Consider the following 19322-nt stretch of genomic DNA (forward strand, 5'->3'; position numbering starts at 1 on the left):
GCACAGAGCGCGGGAGCGGCCGTTGCTTCCGGCTCGGAGCCGACCGCCTTTCCTCTCAGACACCGACGGCCCCGCAGCCGCATCCGCATCCGCAGCGCGCCGGAGCTGTCCGGGCAGCACCGAGACGGAACCGCGGCACGACGGGAGCGGTGCTGAGGAAAGCGGCGCCGGAGGTGTGCGGGAGAACGGCTCCGGGCCGGGGAGAGGAGAGGAACCGCGCGCGGCCCCAGCCGCCCCGCCCTTCCCTCTGCCGTGGGATGCGGGGATTTGGGACGGCTGAAGGACTCGGGGCCCCAACCGCCTCAGCGCTGCTGCCCGCATCCGGCAGCACGACCCTAATGCCTCCGAGCCCTCCAGCGCTGCTCCCGGTGCCCCCCGGGGCTGAGGTGGGCTGTGGGTACGGGGGCGGTGGGGGAGATACGGGGGGATGTGGGAGTTTAGGGGCTGTGGGGGCTGCAGAGGGGCTGTGGGGTAATATGGGGTATGGGAGGGGGGTATAGGGTAATGTGGGGTGTAGGGGGATGTGGGGAGATATCGGGGGATGTGGGGTGTAGGTAGCTGTGAGGGGAATGTTGGGGAATATGGGGTTGGGGGGGCTATTGGGTGCTCTAGGGGGCTTTAGGGGGGCTGGAGAGGGATATAGGGCTGCGTGGGTTATAGGAGGGTATGGGGCTATAGGGCTCTGGGGGGCCTTCGGGGGTGGATATAGGGGTATGTGGGGCTATAGGGTGCTTTATTGTGGCTACAGGGGAAATTTGGGGCTATAGAAAGCTGTGGGGACTATAGAAGAGGTATAGGGGATATATGGGAGAAGAGGGGACTATGCGGGGGATATAAGGGGATATGGGGCTATAAGGCACTGGGGGGCTTTAGGGAGGGTTTTGGGGCTCTAGGGGGATATAGGGTGCTATGAGGCTATAGGGAGCTGGGGGGACATGGGACTGTAGAGGGCTATATGGAGCTATTGGGGAAGTTATACAGTTCTGTGGGGAGCCTATAAGGGGTAGTGGGAAGGCTGTAGGAGAGTTCTAGTGGGATATGGGACTATAAGGGGCAGTGGATGGGCTTTAGGAGGACTATAGGGTGATATGTCGCTCTAGGGGGTGCATGGGGGATATGGTTCTATAAGGGGCTGTGTGGGGTCATAGGGTGATAGGGGGCTATAGGGTGGGCTATAAGGGTTGTGGGGCTAGAAGGCTCCCCCCTCCCTTTAAAGGGTTAATGGAACTATAGGGGGTTGTGGTGGGCTGTGGGAGGGTCTGTAGGATAATAGTGGTCTGGGGAGGGTCTATAGTGAGGGTTGTTATACAATAAGGGGTTGTGGGGGGGACGTAGAGGGGCTGAGAGGGGCAATGGGGGAATATAGGGAGATGTGGGCCTATAGGGGGTGAATGGAAGACGTGGTTCCAGAAGTGACTGTGTGGGACCCTAGGGTGATGGAGGGCTATAGGGTGGGCTATAAGGGGATGTTGGGCTAGAAGGCTCCCCTGCCCCCCCTCTCCCTCCCTTCCCCTTGGCTTTAACCTATCCATAACAGGGTGGCTGAAATGCCAGTCATGAAACTTAAATCAGAATTGGAGTTGTATTGGAATAGAGTAGGATTGTTTTGTGGTCTTAAATCTGAAACGTGTTTTCTCCTTGGGCTTCAGGTACAGATATTGTTTAATAATGACTTTGAAGAAGGTTTCACTATCCAGTCTCCTGATCAAGAAGGTTTTTGGAGGACTTAATTATGAGTAGAGTTGCTGCTGAACGTCCACTTCCAACAAGCAAGCAGTGAGGTGCATCTCAGCCTTTGCTCACTGCAAGGTACCAGCCATTCAGTCTGTGCTTTGCGGTGATTTTCCATCAGCACTTCTGCTTGTATGTGAGCTATGTTGGGGGTATAGGGGGATATGGGACAGAGGGAGATGTGGTGGGGATATAGGGGACTGTGAGAGGCTATGGAGGGGCTATAGAGCTGATCTTGGGCTGTGTGGGGCCATAAGGTGATAGGGTGGGCTATAAGGGGATGTTGGGCTAGAAGGCTCCCCTGCCCCCCTCCCCCTTCCCCTTGGCTTTAACCTATCCATAACAGGGTGGCTGAAATGCCAGTCATGAAACTTAAATCAGAATTGGAGTTGTATTGGAATAGAGTAGGGTTGTTTTGTGGCCTTAAATCTGAAACATGTTTTCTCCTTGGGCTTCAGGTACGGAAATTGTTTAATAATGACTTTGGAGAAGGTTTCACTATCCAGTCTCCTGATCAGGAAGAAAGAAGAAGGTTTTTGGAGGACTTAATCACAAGAGGAGCTGCTGTTGATCCTCCACTTCCAAGAAGCAAGCAGGTGAGGACATTGTGCATCTCAGCCTTTGCTCACTGCAGGGTACCAGCCACTCCATCTGTGCTTTGCGGTGATTTTCCACCAGCACTTGTGCTTGTATGTGAGCACCAGGCATCCGCTAACGCTGTCTGATAGCTTTAGGCTGGGCAGACACGGGAAGCACTGCCTGCAGCAGCAGCAGCTGAGCTCTGTGTGGCAGAGGAAGGAATGCGGCGTCTGGAGGAGCAGGAGGAGGAGACCCCGAGTGACTCTGCGTGTTCTGCAGGGCCGTTCCTCACAGACTGCCACTGACAGACGTTTGGGGCACTGCAGAGCCTGTTGGTGTGGACGAGGTAAAGCAGTGTTGATCTGCGTGCATGCAGGATTTCCCTGTGTTTGTATGTCTCAGTGTCTGTGGCCCTGGTTTTGTTCAAAGATGTCAGACCTCTGTGTTCCCCCTCCAGCTGGTTCTGAAGAGCCCTTCCATTTTTGAGAAGGCTGCGGATTTAGTTCAGCATCTCCTGATGTGTCACACAGATTCAGGGCTTTCAAGAAGTCGCTTCTTTGAAGTGTTTAAGATGGTGAATTCTGCCAGACAGAGTGCTTGTCTAATCAAACCTTTTAACCCCAAGGTTTGTTCTGCAGGTCCCGATGATGGCACAGGCATTAAACAGCCTGGAGCTCGTCGCTGGGGAGAGGCTGCGCATTGTGTTTTGAAGGGAGAGATAGAGGAAGGGTTTGAACAGTGTTGTGCAGGAATGGAAAGCTGGTAAGAGAAGAGGTGTGCGTTCAGAGAGCGAGGGCTGTATGGCTCATCTCTGTGTTCCAGCAGGAAATGCAAGGCAGAACTCTCTGCTCTCTGTTCTTTCTTGCAAGGTTGCTGCCCCTCAAAGTGCACTGTGGATGGGCAGCGCGATGACAGCTCAAGGATGGCAGCAGAAGATGCAGCACAGCCCTCTCCAGCAGCAAGGTGCACTGATTTGTCTAGCTAATTCTTGAAGTAGAGGGTGTGTTTAGCTTCCAAAGTCAGTGGCTTGATAGCCTTAGGATGGCTTTGGGGCTCTTCCTCTGTAACTCACGTCCTAAGGCAGTGAAGGTGTTCCCTTGGTCTGTACAAGTGGTTCCTGTACAAAGCCATGGTTGTCTGCCTGTAACAGATAGTGAAGGTGATGGTTTTGTGACTGCAATTATGGAGTCAGCATTTTAATGGCAGTTGCACCCCACTAACATGCAGCTTTTTCTGACACAGGCAGGAGATGGGCAGCAGGACTGCAGCTCCTCTGGCAGCTTTGCAGCTACGTCAGGAAGCAGAAGACGTGGATTTAACAGAAGAACTCAGTTACTGGGACGTTCCCCTGTTCTTCCCCTACCTGTCCCCTTGCCTCAGCCCGGATTCCTCTTGCATTCTCGTAGGTGTCCCTTCCATCCCCCAGGCTGCTCCTTGCTTCCCCCAAGCTAATCCTTTACCTTCCCGTAACAGACCACCCGCAATTTCCTCAGAGCCCCAATAGCTCCCTCAGTATTTCCCCAGCACGACCCCGTAGGCACCCCACAACCCCCCAGACAGCCCAGAGCCCCTTACTGACCTCCTCAGACCTGGTACTCCTCCCTCATTGCTGGCCAAAAACCTCACAAACCTCCATAGTCCCCAGCAGCACCCCATATCGCCCACTGAACTACCACTGAACCCCCTTATTTCCTCCCTCAGACCTCCCTTAACACCTCCAGGGCTCTTTACCGAACTCACAGAAAACCACACTCCCTGACAGCACCCCTGACACCAATACCAGGCCCCTCCTCTCCCCCTGCACCTGCAGGCTCTGTTGTCATATCCATCGCATGGGCGTATATCCCCCACACCCCGCCACAGAGCCCCATAACTGCTCCAGGAGCTCCTCAGACCTGGTGCACCTCCCCCACAGCCAGCCTGGGACCTCACAGAGCCCCATAGTCCCCAGCAGCACCCCTTATCCCTGCTCTGGGCTCCCCTAGATCCCCCCTATTTCCTCCTTCTGACCTCCCTAACCCCCTCGGGTCATCCCTTGGATCTCACAGACCCCCACAGTCCCTGGCAGGACCTCCATCACAAGTCCAGGACCCCAGTAGCCCACCTGGGGCCACTCCTCACCCCCTTTTCCTTCCAGGTCCCATACAACCGTACGGTGCTGGGGCTGGGGTGACTGCTGCGGAGCTGAAGCAGGTGTAGGGCACAGATGTGGGTGAAAGTGATGTGGGGGGCATTGGGGATATGGAGGCACAAGAACTTGGGAGGACATGGGGGGTGTGGGGATATGGGCCACAGGCTGCAGGAGCGGAATGCTGCGCAGGAGAAGGTAACGCGTGAGGTAAAGGTGGGACTTGTGGCTGTGGGGACGTGGGGTGGCATGGGGACGTAGGGGGGCTGGGGGCACGTGGGGAGGGGTTTGGGGTGAGAATGGGGGATGAGGGGCGGTGTTGGAGTGCATTTCTTGATTTCTTCCTGAGAGGGGGTTGGGGTTCCCTGTGGCCCAAAGGTGGAGCCCTGATCCATAACCCCCCATAACCCCTTATCACTTGGCGTGACCCCAAGGCTCCACATGACCTATAACCCTGTGAGCACCATAACCGCAGATGAGGCTGTGGACAGTGATGGGTCTGTTCTTGGGTTGTTCAGGGGGTACTATAGGGTGGCTCTGGGGCCGCTGTGGATCAGCTGCCTGTAACGTCCCCTGACCCTCACCTTGCCCACGTCTTGCTGGGCAAGATGGGGTTCAAAAGGGCAGTGGGGGGCTCTGGGAGAGGTTTCATGATTGGAGCAGATTCACCGCCAGCTCCGTGTGGGGCTACGTCAGCCCCACTGAGCTGTGGGTGTGTCCCATAGCTGCCCCGTAGCAGCCCCAGAGCCATCCTAGAGCACCCCAGAACAGCCCCATCGCTGCCCACAGCCCGTGGCCAGCAGCAGTTCCACCACCAGCTGTGTGTTGGGTAAAGGCAGCTCCTTGGTGTGGCTCTGCCCCATAGCTGCCCCAAAGTGCCCCTTTGGGGTCCTCCCATAGGTGTTCTTTAGCCGTCCCACAACTTTGCAGGGCTTCCCCACATCCCAGCAGATCCCCCCGGTGCCTGCGGGGTGTGCGAGAAACGCTCTCATCACTGCCGTTCCGTCAGGCACAGCTCTCGGTGCAGCAGCAAAGCTCGTCCGTTATTGCTATGGCATTACTGCACTCTCCCTCCTCGTGGTGAGGGACAAAAGGCGCAGCTGCTGCGTGAGTTCCTTCTGCTCCTGCAGCTCTCCTCCTGTGGCAGTCCCTGCTTGCCTGTTCCCTCTTGGCTGGGGACTGCAGGCTCACAGTCTACGCCACGCATCTGCTCTGCTGTTTTTCCAGATGAGGTCTACGGCCAACCTGTTCCTTTTGGGTTATTGTGTGCTTTTCTATGCAGACAGGCAGGCAGGATTTCTTACAGCTGTTGCATTTGCTGTGTCTCAGGCTCCGTCCTGCACCCGTGCCTTATCTCGTGTGCAGTCTTCACCTGACCCTGGTCAGAATGTCCTGGCCCTGCTGTGCTCTGCTCAGCATCTGTCTGCTGAGCAACAGCACTCTGTCACTCTGATCCTACCTTGTGCTATCCCTGCAGACGTTAGAATACTTTCTCTGCCACTCTTGAAACCGTAAGAGGTCAGATGATTTCCAGCAGCACACAGCTGCCACACACAGCCATGCTGACCACGGCAGGCTGCAGCTTCTTCTTGCAGAGTCCCGTAGCAGCGGGTGACCGCTACAGAAAAGGGGAATTCCACCGCTGATGTTCTCCATCCTTCTTCTGCACCACCATGCAATCCTTCCTCCCTGTGCTGCGCTGCTGTCAGAGTTCTTTGTCCATTTCTCGGGGTCGTTGCAGCAACTGTTCCAAATTTCTTTACCACTGTCCCTACTGCTCCAACTGACCCAATCTGGGACGCCTTTTTGTAAGGAATTCTGTGTTCATTCTGCAGCTGACTTGGACTTCTTCTCCCACGTCCCCATTCAGGAGTTGATCTGCTTCAGTCCATCCCAGCTCCATTCCTGGTTCAAGCATCCCTCCTTGCCATCAGCCTGGCTCCAGTCCCTTCCCCAGTCGCAGTGGGATCGGTTTGTTCTGTTCCCGTCCACTTAGAGAAACAGAAGCTTCCTGCCCACCAAACCTTGCAACAGGCATTTCCCTACAGAAGCATTCACGTCCTTCTTCTGGCCCCTTCGGCCAGTTCCCAGCTCTCCAAACTGAGACGTAGGGCTGCAGCCCAGCCCATGTCTTCTTTGGGGCAGCTCTGGGGCAGCGCCACCCCGAGGCGGAGATGCCTTTTCCCCACACACAGCTGGTTCTATGGCCACATGGGGTGAGGACACGGGGTAGTGGGTCACGTGGAGGTCCTGCAGGGTCACAGAGTTGTGGGGTGACATTGGGTCAGATGGGGTTCCGGCTCACAGTGATGGGGCCAGATGGGATGGTAGGGTTAGATGGGGTGTCATGGAGTTACGGGTCACATGGAGTTAGATGGTGGGGGTGAGGTGGGGGCAGGGATCCCAGAGTTCTGGGGCCACATGGCAGCGGGTCGCAGCGTGATGGGGGCAGGCAGGGTCAGGGAGTCACAGGGTGGTGTGGGGCTATGGTTCACACAGGGCCGTGGGTCAGGTGCAGCCATGGGGTCATGCACGTACAGGGTTATGTAGTCATTTTGGGTTATGGCTCGTGTGGGGTAATGGCTCATGGCCCCACCTTTGGGCCACAGGGACCCCCAGTCCCCTCTCAGGAAGAAGTAAATCCACTCCAACACTGCCCCACAACCCCCTTTTTACCTCAAACCACTCCTCACATCCCCACCTTCCTTCTGTGTCCCCCTATCCCAGTGTCCCACCTGCAGCGCACATCCTGCCTTCTCCTGGACAGCACTGTGCTCCTGCAGGCTCTGTTGTCATATCCATCGCATGGGCGTATATCCCCCACCCCCCGCCACAGAGCCCCATAACTGCTCCAGGAGCTCCTCAGACCTGGTGCACCTCCCCCACAGCCAGCCTGGGACCTCACAGAGCCCCATAGTCCCCAGCAGCACCCCTTGTCCCTGCTCTGGGCTCCCCTAGATCCCCCCTATTTCCTCCTTCTGACCTCCCTAACCCCCTCGGGTCATCCCTTGGATCTCGCAGACCCCCACAGTCCCTGGCAGGACCTCCGTCACAAGTCCAGGACCCCAATAGCCCACCTGGTGCTGCTGAACCCAGTGTCCTCAGTGAGCTGTGCCACAGTGCAGCACCCTGAGCCCTTCTGCATTGCTGCGGAACGGGACACACGCAGATCCCAGGGCAGTGGACACTGCTCTGCATGTCACTGCCTGGCCCAGGAACTCCTCCCCTGTGCTGTCTGTGAAAGTCTTTTCTTTGCTCCTGGCATAACTTACATCTCCAGAGCACATGAGGAGTGTCCCTCAGACTGTGGCTCCTGGTTAACCCCGCTGCGTCCAAACGAGGAATCCTGTAGCAACCCACATCTCAAGATGAGGCTACAGCTGTGCCCCAGTGCCCTCATTAAAGAGAGGAGATTGAATTAGCATAACAGGACATCTTTCCTTCTGACATTTCCCACCGTCTGCATGTTGGCTGTGCCATGCAATCGGCATTTGGTCATAGAGCTGTGAGTGCAGGTATGTGTGCATACGGGGTGTGCAGAGATGGTGTTGAACATCAGAGTGTGCACAGCACGTGTCTGTGTGCAAGGCTGGAGCTGCGCTCATGTCTTCATGCATGTGGGTGTGCAATGGGGTGGGTTTGCACATGTGTGTACATGAACGTGGGTGTGTGCATCAAGGTCTTTGCACGTGGCTGTGTGGTTCTGCTCACATTTGCACGCGCATGGATGGAGCGTGCACACAGGGCTGTGTAAGGATGTGCTTGCAGGTGTGTGAATGCACGGGGAAGTCTTTGCACGTCGGTGTGTGGTTCTGCACACATATGCGCACACAGAGCAAGGGAGCAGTGGAGGTTCCTTGGAACAGGAGATTCCTGGGAGAGGCGGAACTCACATGAGAGTGCTGGAGAGCACAGAGCTTGGAAGCACAGCTCCACAGCACTGCGCTCTGCACAACAGCCTGCAGGATGGCATGGAGCACTGATAGAACCAGGACAGAATCACAGAATCACACAGAATGACCCAGGTTGAAATGGATCTCAAGGATCATCTCTGTCACCTTCCCACCACAGGCAGGGCCTCCACCTCCACATTTAATACCAGCTCAGGCTGCCCAGGGCCCCATCCAGCCTGGCCTTGAACAGCTGCAGGGATGGACAGGGCATCCACAGCCTCTCTGGGCAGCTGTTCCAGCACCTCACCACTCTCACAGCAAACAACTTCCCCCTGACATCCAACCTCAATCTTCCCTGCCTCAACTTCAAACCATTTCCCCTTGTGCTGCTGTTATCTACCCTTTCAAAGAGCTGTCTCCCCTCCTGTTTCTAGGCTCCCTTTAGGTCCTGAAAGGCTGCGATGAGCTCATCCCGCAGCCTTCTTTTCTCCAAACTGAACAAACCCAGCTCCCTCAGCCTGTCTTTGTAGGGGAGGTGCTCCAGCCCTCTGATGATCTTTGAGGGTCTCCTCTGGACCCTCTCCAACAGCTCTCTGCCTTCCTTGTACTGAGGGCCCTAGACCTGGAGGCAGTACTCCAGATGGGGAGTATGCGCCGCCTCAGCTTCTACAGGTGGGTGTTTGGGGGGGGCACCGAGGAGGGGACTGGGCTTAAGGGAGCTGGGGGCCGCATGCAGCTCTGCTTTGGCCCCGTGGGGCTTCTGTGTCGCTCAGAACCTCTGCTTGGTGGCAGGAGGTGCTGTGTCCCCCCCCAGTGGTTCAGACACAACCTCCCCAGTCCCTCTTTGTGACCCCAGGGTCACACCCTCCTCTGTGGTCCCCCTCCCATCTGACTATTGGAGCCCCCTCCTCCCTACAGTTCCCCATTCTGATCCCTGCAGTCCTCCTCCACCCCCCACCTCACTGCCTCCCTCAGTTCCCCCCTCATCCCTATTCTGACCCCCAGGGTCCCTTTCCTCCTTCCCTTCCCCCATCCCACCCCTCCTATTCCGCCATTCTGATCCTCATCCCCCCCCAACATCCCCTCTCAATCCCCTATCCAGAATCACAGAATCACACAGTCACTGAGGTTGAAATCACCAATAGCTCTCACTAATCCATGTCCCTCAACACAACGTCTCAATGTTCCTTGAACACCTCCAGGGTCGGTGATTCCACCACTGCCAGAGCAGCCCATTGCAGTGCCCAACCACTCTGTTGGAGCAGTAATATTTCCTAACATCCAGCCTGAATCTCCCATGGTGCAACTTGAGGCCATTCCCTCTCATCCTATCACTGTTACAGGAGAGAAGAGACCAACCCCCAGCTCACCACAGCCTCCCTCAGGAGTTACGGAGGGCAGTGAAGTCTCCCTGAGACCCTTCTTGCAGTGAGGGGCCCAGAACTGAGCACAGCACTCGAGCTGCAGCCTCACCAGAGCTGAGTGCAGAGGGACAATCACTTCCCTGCACTGCTGGCAGCACCGTTTCTGATACAGGCCAGGATGCCGTTGGTCTTCTTGTCCACCTGGGCACACTGCTGGCTCGTGTTCAGCAGAGCGTCAACCAATAACCCCAGGTCCGTTTCCTCTACACTGACTTCCAGCTGCTCTGCCCCACACCCATGGCGGTGCCTGGGGTTGTTGTGGCCAAAGTGCATCTCCAGTTGACCAGGAAGGCTGACAGATGATGGAAAGCAGCTTGGCTTTTCACCTCCACCAGCTCTCCCAGCACTCTTGGATGAATCTCATCTGGCCCCATGGACTTGTGGCAGTCCAGGTGGAACAGTAGGACTCCGTTTCCTCCTGAATTGTGGGGGGGTTATTCCGCTCCCCATCCCAGACTTCCAGGTCAGAGAGCAGAGAACCTAAGAGCTTTTTTTTCACCCTTGGCACTTCACATCCCTTGTGCACTGCAGTCTTCCCTTCCCTGAAGCTGCTCTCCCCATAAATTGTTGGCAGGGGTCTAAAGCCACCAGTCCTGCGGTTAGGATTTTGTGAAAGGGGTGCACCATTTGGTGTTGGGGTGCAATTTTCTGTTAAAGGAGTTAAATCTTCGGGCCTTGGGTTCAGGCTTTTGATAAAGGGGTGCAGCCTTTTGTTCTTGGGGTTATGCTGCTTGGCAGCATTTGGCCTTGGGCTTCTGCTTTTAGTTTTCATTTCTCCTGTTTTGCATCTCTATGCCTCTCCAGGACTCCCTAGCAGAGACACTTTTTCTTTGCTGCAGCCTTCATGGACAAACTCCACTGAGCACAAGAGATCTGTGCAGACGCAGCAGCAGACATCTGTGAGCAGAGGGACACTGCTCATGCCATTTCTCCTCCTAGCTACGTCTCGTCCCACTCAGTGTGTCTTGAGGGGGTGAATCTCTGTCCACCTCCTGAGTCGCGCCTCCCCTGGTCAGCAAAGGGTCACTACTGCAATGGAGTCATCCAAACTCAGAGGAATAATACACATCCATTTATTGAGAGCTTTCTTAACAGCCAGCAACAACCAATTGGAGGTAACACTGGCCAATGGGCTAATTGCAATGAATAAGCGGTAGAGGTAAACAAAGAGTCAAATAAGAGATGGCAAAGAGAAAAGGCAGAAAATGGGGAAAGAGGGACAGACAGCAAAGCACTCGTAGATCCAGCCACGTGCCGGTGTCAGGTGCAGATCTTCAGTCTGATGGGTCGTCGCAGGTGGTGCTGTTCAGCTGGCAACGACGATCCCTGCATTCCAAAAAACAGAGACTTAAAGTGGCAGACAGAAGAGTGCCTAACAAAGATGTAAAGACAATTTCAGCTGTGGTTGGTACTGATGGGTACAACCAACCACACAAGGCTGAGCACGCTCTCCTGTCTCTATTCCAATTCTAGAAATACCCAGCACAGCCCCGTATTCTCTTGCTTTCATTTACTTCCATGAGCCATTTTAAAATGCACGTCGCTATAGGCTGGCTCAAGCTCTAGGGCCTAAAGTCACAGCCTGAGAGGCTTACACCAGACCAGGGCCTAAAGCCACAGCCCGAGAGGCCAGCACCAGCCTAGGGCTTAAAGCCACAGCTTGAAAGGTAGAGAGGCTGGCATCGTCCCCAAGGCCTAAAGCCACAGCTGGAAAGGCTCAGACCAGCCACAACCCCAGTCCCGAAGCCACAAACCCCAGCCCAAGAGGCTGGCTGACATCAGATCCAGTGTCAAAACATCCCACGCAGTGTTAGCTGGGAGGGGAATTGCCCTCTGTGCTAGGAAGCAGACTGAATGCCAAGAGCTGTGTCTGAGGAACAGCCACGATCAGGTCGAGAGCTTGTGGGTCAAATCAAGGATCGGTCCGGTAAAGGGCACCGAGTGGTTGGGGTCTGCTACAGCCCACCTGATCAGGAGGAGGCTGTTGACGAGACTTTCTTGCTTCAGCTGCAGGAGGTGTTGTGCTTACAGGCTCTTGTCCTGATGGGGGATTTCAGCCACCCAGATACCTGCTGGGAGAGCGGCACAGCGGGTGGCAGACAATCCAGGAGATTCCTGGAGTCTGTCAAGGATAACCTCCTGGTCCAGGAAATAGATGGACCAACCCGAGGTGAAGCCTTACCAGACCTGGTGCTCACCAATGCAGAGGAGAGCGTTAGAGAGGCTAAGACTGGAGGCAGCCTGGGCTGTGCTGACATGCCTTGGTGGAGTTTGTGATCTTGAAGAATGCAGGCCTGGCAAAAAGTGGAGCAGGACTCTCAACTTCATGAGAGCAAACTTCTGGCTGCATGGTTTCCTCTTGTGCTTTACTGTCACCTTCCTTTGTGCCCACCACTGATCTGCAATGGTAAGTAAGTAAGTAAATAAGGCCTGAGTGGCCAAATGTTGGTCCGTGCAGTCCATGATGGTGCTGCACATGGCCTGGTGAGTATTTTGCAACCTGCCCCTGCGTCTTCCTGCCCACTCTGTAGCTGTGGAACTGACAACCTCGATCTTTCTCCCACCTCATTACCTGACCCAACTCTGGTCTCTGATGGAAAAAGAGATCACAGCATTTAACGGGAGCTTCTCTTATCTGTTTGTGATTCTAGATGACTACACCGGTTCTTTTAAGCCAGTGTTCTGGTCAGACACAGCTTTTGTTCCTGAGGTGGAACGCAGAGGTAAATCACTGCCAGGACAGAACCTTTCAGGCTCCCCCTACCGTTCTCTTTTCCTCCCCTCTCCGTCTCCTTTCAGTTCTCTTCCCCTCCCCGTCCCCAGACAGTTCCACACACAGATTGCTGTGTATCAGCACAGTGCCACTGCAGGACCAGCACCTATGGGTGAGACGCTGCTGTGTGGAAGGGAGAGGAGGGTGCCGTGGAGCGATCCCTCGTTGTTCCCATCTGGAGATGGATATGGATGTGTCTGACACGAGCTGCTCTGTCCTGTTTGTTTACAGATGCGAGTGGAGATGAATGGGATGCAGAATCCCAGCCGGCTCCCCGGACGGAAGCTCTAGCAGATGGCATGGGTATGTCATGGCTTTTTACTTCCTTTGCGAGCTTTCACCTCACAGCCCTAATGTCAGCCAGCCACACCTGCAGGAATGAGAGCACAGAGCTGCACATGCGTGCCCTGTCCCTGCACCATCCCTGGTACCATCTGTTCCTCAGATGGCACTGTGCCGTCACGCAGTGACACAGACTGTGGTGTATGATGGAAAGCTCTCATGGTTCTTTGCTTGCAGAAGTGCCTCCAGAGCAGAGCTGCTTCCCGTGCCGGACTCCCGCTGGTATCCCAGGGGTGGGTAGTCTGTCTGGGTGGACTTCACCAAACAGAGTGCTATGTTCAGTAGCTGGCTCATCCTGTTCAGGTCCTGTGGGACAGAGAGGGAAGTTGGTAAGACAAAGATATTTTCAGAGGTTTTCTCACATTCTACAGACAGTCACGATGGAGAATGCAGCTCCTGGTGGGTATATTTCTGTCTGTTTACCAGAGGGCTCGGAAACCAACATTCTACACATGTGGAAAACACTGATGTCTTCTGAGAAGTAGTGCCTCCTGAAGATAACATCTTCCTGATGAGAGCAGATATTTACAGTCCCACTCTGCTTCCTTCTTTCTAAAGAGATCAACTGAGAGCCTGTGGATGAGCCTGAGTGTGTCAGGAGGACAGCAGCTGCATGCTGCTCTTCTCCCATGAGGACACAGAGGACGTTCAAGTGGCTGGTGCTCCACTTCAAGGTAAAGGCCATGCACAGAGTTCTGTGGCTGGCGGTTAGAGGTTGCTCCCCTCCCACCGGCTTCCCAAGGACTTAGGAACTTTGTCCTTTGGGAACAAAGCCGCCTGAACCACACTCAGCAGACGGCGAGAAGCAGCAGCAATCTTCCTCCCACAGTCCCTGCATCCCAGGGAAGCGTTGTTCCAGGAGGCCACGGAAATGAAACACAACATTTCATGGCAGTGTCAGAGCTCTGATGAGATTGCCAGTCAGGCACAAGGCGCAGCAGTGACCACCATTGTTCCTTCAGGTTGCGGGTGCTGAAGAACACGCAGCTCATGAAGAACATGCAGAAGCGCACAGCGTCCCTGTGGAAGATGTCTCCATGTTCTCCTCCAAAGGCACTCTGCTTTGTTTGCTTTGTTTGTTGCTGTGCTCCTTGCAAGGATTCTGTACTGCATTTGTATCCAGCAGCAGAGGCAGAAACACCAGTGAGCTGCTCCACCACCTCCATCCCACCACGCTCTTTATTCCAGCACCACTCTGTGTGGTGCTGGGAGGAAGGAGAGTGGGAGGCTCTCCCGTGCCCTCAGCAGTTCCTCTCTCTGCAGGCACCTCATGGAATCTGCCAAAGCCCAGTGTGCTGCCCGCAAGGGTTCATGGCATCTGGACAGCGAGCCGGCCCCAGACAAAGCAGAGAACAGGTGGGCTCGGCCCCAGCGGCCTCCACATGTGTTAAGACATCCAGCCTAGGTGCTGTGGAGCCCCAGCACATCCTCCCCCTCAGACCAGAGAGCACCCCAGCTCCGCTGTCCCCAGCGCAGCCCCCGTGGCCCCCCAGCCCAGCCTACATCCCCCTGGCCACGCAGAAGAGATCGAGTCGCCCCAAGCCCCGCTGGGCACTGTGACCATCCCTGCTCCCATCCTCCAGCAGATGGCAGCCGTCCCCCTGGCGTAGGGTGCGGGGACCACATCCCACACCTGGACAACCACTGCTGCCGCCAGCTGAGGCTTTCCAGATTGCTCGTGCAATAGTGAACAAAAGAGCTATTTCTTAACTCTGCTGGCTGTGCCACATTCTGCTTAATTCTCCCAGAATACATTTACACTGGCTTCTCTTCAGAGCAAGAAGTTTCCACACTACACCTGCGCAGTGCACAAGTCATAGCGACCTCGTAGGTATTTGAGATCATGGAGCAGATCTTCCCAGATGATGTGTTAAGGCAGCTGAGAGATGAAGAAGTGATCCAGGACAGCCAGCATGGCTGCAGCAAGGGCAAATTGTGCCTGATCCACCTGGTGCCTTCTGTGATGCAGTGTCGGCACTGATGGACAACAGGAGGGCAACTGATGTCATCTCCCTGGACTTGTGCAAGGCCCTTGCTGTGGTCCCACACCACTTCCCTCTCTCTAAGTTGCAGTGCTTAACCACCCCCTCTCTGTATAGACGTTTTTCCTGATACCCAACCTGGCACAACTTGAGGCCATTCCCCTCGTCCTGTCACTGGTGAGAAGAGACCAGCCCCCAGGACCCGACACTCAGCCCTATTGAATCTCATAGTTTGCCTCAGCCCACTGACCAATCTGTCCAGGTCCCTCTGCAGTGCCTTTCTCCCCTCCAGCAGATCAACACTCCCTCCCAGCTTGGTGTCATCTGCAAACTTACTGAGGATGAACTCAATCCCCTCATCAAGATTATTGATAAAGACGTTAAATACAAGTGGTCCCAGCACTGAGCCATGGGGGACACCACTCGTGACTGGCCGCCAGCTGAGTTCAGCTCCATTGACCACAACTCTTTGGGCCCGGCCATCCAGACAGTGTTTCATCCAGCAGAGCGTACGCCCATCCAAACCATGGGCACCCAGCTTCTCCACGAGGATGTTGTGGGGGACAGTGTCAAAGGATTTACTGAAGTCCAGGTAGACCAAATCAACAGCCTCACCTTCATCCACTAAGCGGGTCACCTTGTCAGAGAATGACATCACGTTTGTCAAGCGGGATTTACCATTCGTATGATCTCAGGAGGCTTTAACCCAACTGCTGAAAGGATATGGAAAGGACACATGAGTATGTCATCCCCGTGTCACGGTACGTCATAAGCCCCGTGCATGTTCTACGTTTCTTATGCCCTCCATCATTCTCACAGCCATACACGGGGCTTTGGGGAGCCGACGTTTCCGTTGTTGTTGGGGGTCCTGCTGCCACCTTGAGGTACTGAGCCGAACTGCCACCGTCTGCGTGAAACGAGGAAAAAATACAATTCTGAACCCACAGCACCTCAAAGTCCCTTCGAGACACCCCGACCACAGCCCCCGCTGCCCCTTACAAACCTCAGGAGTGCCAGCAGCACCTCGTGCCTTAGGATGGCGTGCATTTTCGGTGCCTGGTGCATTTCGCGAGGATGCGCTCATCTCCTGCATCGTGATCATTGGCAAAAATGTCCAACGGCACTGACCAGAGCTGGGGGCTCAGCGCTGGCATGCAGGAAAACCTGCTGTGCTGCAGCGTGAGCCTCCGGCACTGCTGCTGGGCACGCCGGGCACAGCCTGGCTCCGTCCTCTCCGCACCTCCCTGCGGGGACTGATGGCCGTGCCCGGGATCCCCCGAGCCTCCTCTTCTGCAGGCTGAGCCGCCCCAGCTCTGCCAGAATCCCACCCCAGCCATTTCCCACGCGGTGCTGAGGAGGGGAGGGGATGCGGGGGAAGGAAAGGCGCTGGTGGGTGCAGTCCTACGACACGGCCATTTGAGCTGCCCTGTCCTCACCCAGCGGTGGGCACAGGGATGGGGGGGTCTTTGGAGCTGCAGATACGACTGCACACAGAAGCGCTGAAAAACGAACGCTAAACATTTAATCGTTGAACACACAGAGCAGTAAACAGAGGAATGACCGCGTTCCCAACCAGCTCCCACCCTGACAATCATCCCCCCTCGCGGCTTCCCTCCTCGGGGCCAACTCGAAGCGGCTCCACGTCGGCTTCACGCAGCTCCGGGAGCTGCGCGCGGGGACAGACAGACGGGCAGATGGAAAACGGCACCTGGGGACTGCAGCTGCGGGGCAGCAGCCGAAGGCTCTCGCTGACTCCGCGCCGGGCTCGAACGCGCCTCGATCCGCGCGATCTCTCCCTCTCTTTCGGGGCTGCCCGGCTCAGCCAGGAGCCGCTCCCGGACGCCGGCGGGTCCCGCCGCTCGCGGTCAGCCGCCGCTTCTCGCAGCCCGGCGGCGCAACGACGGCGGACGGCTCGGTTCCGACGGGGGACGGATGGGGCCGGCGGCGGTGCCCCGCGCCGCCTTCCCCCGACCGCCCGGCGTCCCCGAGGCACGGGGCAGGCGGCGGCGGGGACCCGGGGCGGCGGGGACCCGGGGCGGTGGAGCGGGCGGTCGGGGGAAGGCGGCGCGGAGGCACCGCCACGTTCCCCGCACGGAGCCCCGCGGCCGCGGCCGCCATTGGCGGAGAGCCAGCGCTCGGCCCCGCCTCCTTCGCTCTCCCATTGGTCGGTCCGCAGGATGGGGCGGGCACTCCGCGCGGGGTCCTTTCCGTCGCGCCGTCGCGCCGTCATTGCGTCATCCTCGCGCGCGTCCCGCCCGGCCCCGGCTCAGCTGCCCGCGGCGCCGCTCCGCTTCCAGGGCTCCGGGGCGGCCGGGCCCCGGCTGCGGCTGCGGGAGGAGGAGGGCGGGGACGTGGGGGACCGCAGCGAGCCCGCGCCCGCGCCGCCACGCCCTGCCCCGCTCCGTGCGGGCCTTGCTGGAGAGCGGCAAGCGCGGGCTGGCGGCTGCCCGGGCGCAGGGGGGGGAGCGGGGCGTCCGGGCGGGCGGCGGGGCCCGGCGATGGCGTGGGGAACCCGCTGGATACGGGCGGCTCCGGGGCACCTTGGCGTCCCGCTGCAGGCGGCGGTCGCGGCAGTTCGGTTAGTTCAGCCCCACGCGGATCGCCTTCTCGGGCTCCTCGCTGGGCACCGACGGCCGCGCTCCCGCCCGGGGCAAGCGGTGCCGGCCCGAGGCCGGCGCTGTGCGGGGCGGGGCTGAGCGCGGGGCGATCAGCTGCTGCTGCTGCTCGGCCGGCTTCTCGGCCGCCTGCGCAAGGCGCGCTGCTGGCTCGCGTTCAGCCGAGCGTCGGCCCGCAGCTCCGGATCCTTTTCCTCCACGCGGCCTTCCGGCCGCTCTGCCCCAAGCCCGCAGCGATGCCTGGGGTCGTTGTGACCAACGTGCGGGACCCGGCGTGTGGTGGTGTTGAACCTCGTGCCGTTGGCATCAGCTGTCAATCGGCCTGACCGGAGCCCTCTGCAGGGTCTTGGAATCCTTAGGCAGATTATAGGAGGATGCCAGAGCCGAGGGGCGATGGGAGGCAGGGAGGGGAGCATCCTGCTGTGCCACCGGCAGCCCGGGGACCACGTGCTGTGGGTGCCGGCACGAAGCTCCTCCATCCGTCAGCACAGGAGCAGCAGTTCTGGTTGCAGCGGCAGGAACTCAGCGCAGCCCTGCAGAGAGCGGTCCGGCAGCACGAGAAGAAGATGACGGCCGTGGAGTGCGAGAGCCTCAGCAGCGTCTGCAGCCTGCGAGGAGCTGAGCGGGGCTGGGAAGAGGAAGTTTGGATGTGGTGCTCCAGGACATGATTTAGAGGAGGGTTGTTAGAGTTGGGGTACTTTGGTCAGGTCGTGGTTGGACTCGATGCTCTTGAAGGTCTTTTCCAACGTGAGCGATTCTGTGATTCTGCAGGGACACAGTGTGTTGGACTGCTGTTTGTTGCAGAGCACCAGCACAGGGCAGGACTGGGGACTGGGAAGATCACAGAAACACCAAGGTTAGAGAAGACCTGTAAGATCATCCAGTCCAACTGTCCACCTATTACCAATAGTTCTCACTAAACCATATCCCTCAACACGAAATCCAAAAGTTCCTTGAATACCTCCAGGGTCGGTGACTCCACCACCTCCGTGGGCAGCCCATTCCACTGCCTGACCACTCTTTGAGAGAAGTAGTATTTCCTAACGTCCAGCATAAATCTCCCCTGGTGCAGCTTGAAGCCATTCCCTCTAGTTCTGTCACCAGTTACATGAGAGAAGAGGCTAACCCCCAGCTCACTACAACCTCACTTCAGGTAGTTATAGAGAGCAATAAGGTCTGCCCTGAGCCTCCTCTTCTCCACACTAGCTGCTAATGGATCGCTCCATTAATGCAAAATTGCTGTAATTAAGAGCAGCTCCTGCACAAGACTGGGCACTGAGACCTTTGTGTCTGTGGGTGATTCTCCAGCAGGTTCTGTGTTAGCTGCACGGGGCTGCTTTCCTTTCTAAGGCTTGGGAACAGATGACAGCACTCTGATCAGAGTGATGGTGTCCTGCTCCGAAAAAGGATCTTTTTAGATCTGCTCTTCTTACCTGTATCCTCTCTTCTGTTCTGCCCTCTTTCTTCTCCCCTCTCATTAATCACTGTTCTTCCCCCTTACAAGCTCCTCTCTTCCCTTTTTCCTTTGTTCTGCTCAATCTTTTCTCTCCTCTCCTTCTCTCCTCTCCTCTTTGTTGGCAAGAGGGCTCCGAGCTCCCTTGCTGGTGCGGAGAGGCTCAGACTCCCTTGCTGGTGCAGAAGGAACGATGAAGGACCTTTACTGAAGATGCTTACAACCTTTTATACCTGTGCAACAGCAACTTACATGTAGGAAGCAGGAGCCTCGTGTGTGTTTACATCTGGCTCAAGTTACTGCTAAGCTTCTTTACTCATTAGCAAGATAATGACTTTCTTTATCCCACATCTCCCCCTTCGCTATTAAGAGAAAAAGAAGCACGGTTCAAAAACAATCCTA

The 19322-nt window shown here is 56.7% G+C and overlaps 1 long non-coding RNA gene and 2 pseudogenes across 1 annotated transcript; 2 read left to right on the top strand and 1 right to left on the bottom strand.

Moving 5' to 3' along the window:
- Positions 1-54: 54 nt before the first annotated feature.
- Positions 55-7711, top strand: LOC149914292 (uncharacterized; annotated as a pseudogene).
- A 3101-nt stretch (positions 7712-10812) lies between these two features.
- On the bottom strand, positions 10813-13862 carry LOC149914293 (uncharacterized). The gene is made up of 3 exons (XR_016460501.1): positions 12635-13862; positions 11722-12154; positions 10813-11081 (listed from the first exon to the last, which is right to left on the bottom strand). It is a non-coding gene; the product is annotated as an uncharacterized LOC149914293 (long non-coding RNA).
- A 1399-nt stretch (positions 13863-15261) lies between these two features.
- LOC149914294 (uncharacterized) lies at positions 15262-17451 on the top strand (annotated as a pseudogene).
- Positions 17452-19322: the final 1871 nt, after the last annotated feature.

This window comes from Phasianus colchicus, chromosome 30 (genome assembly GCF_987193195.1).
Source record: "Phasianus colchicus chromosome 30, bPhaCol1.hap1.1, whole genome shotgun sequence".
Classification (NCBI taxonomy): Eukaryota; Metazoa; Chordata; class Aves; order Galliformes; family Phasianidae; genus Phasianus; species Phasianus colchicus.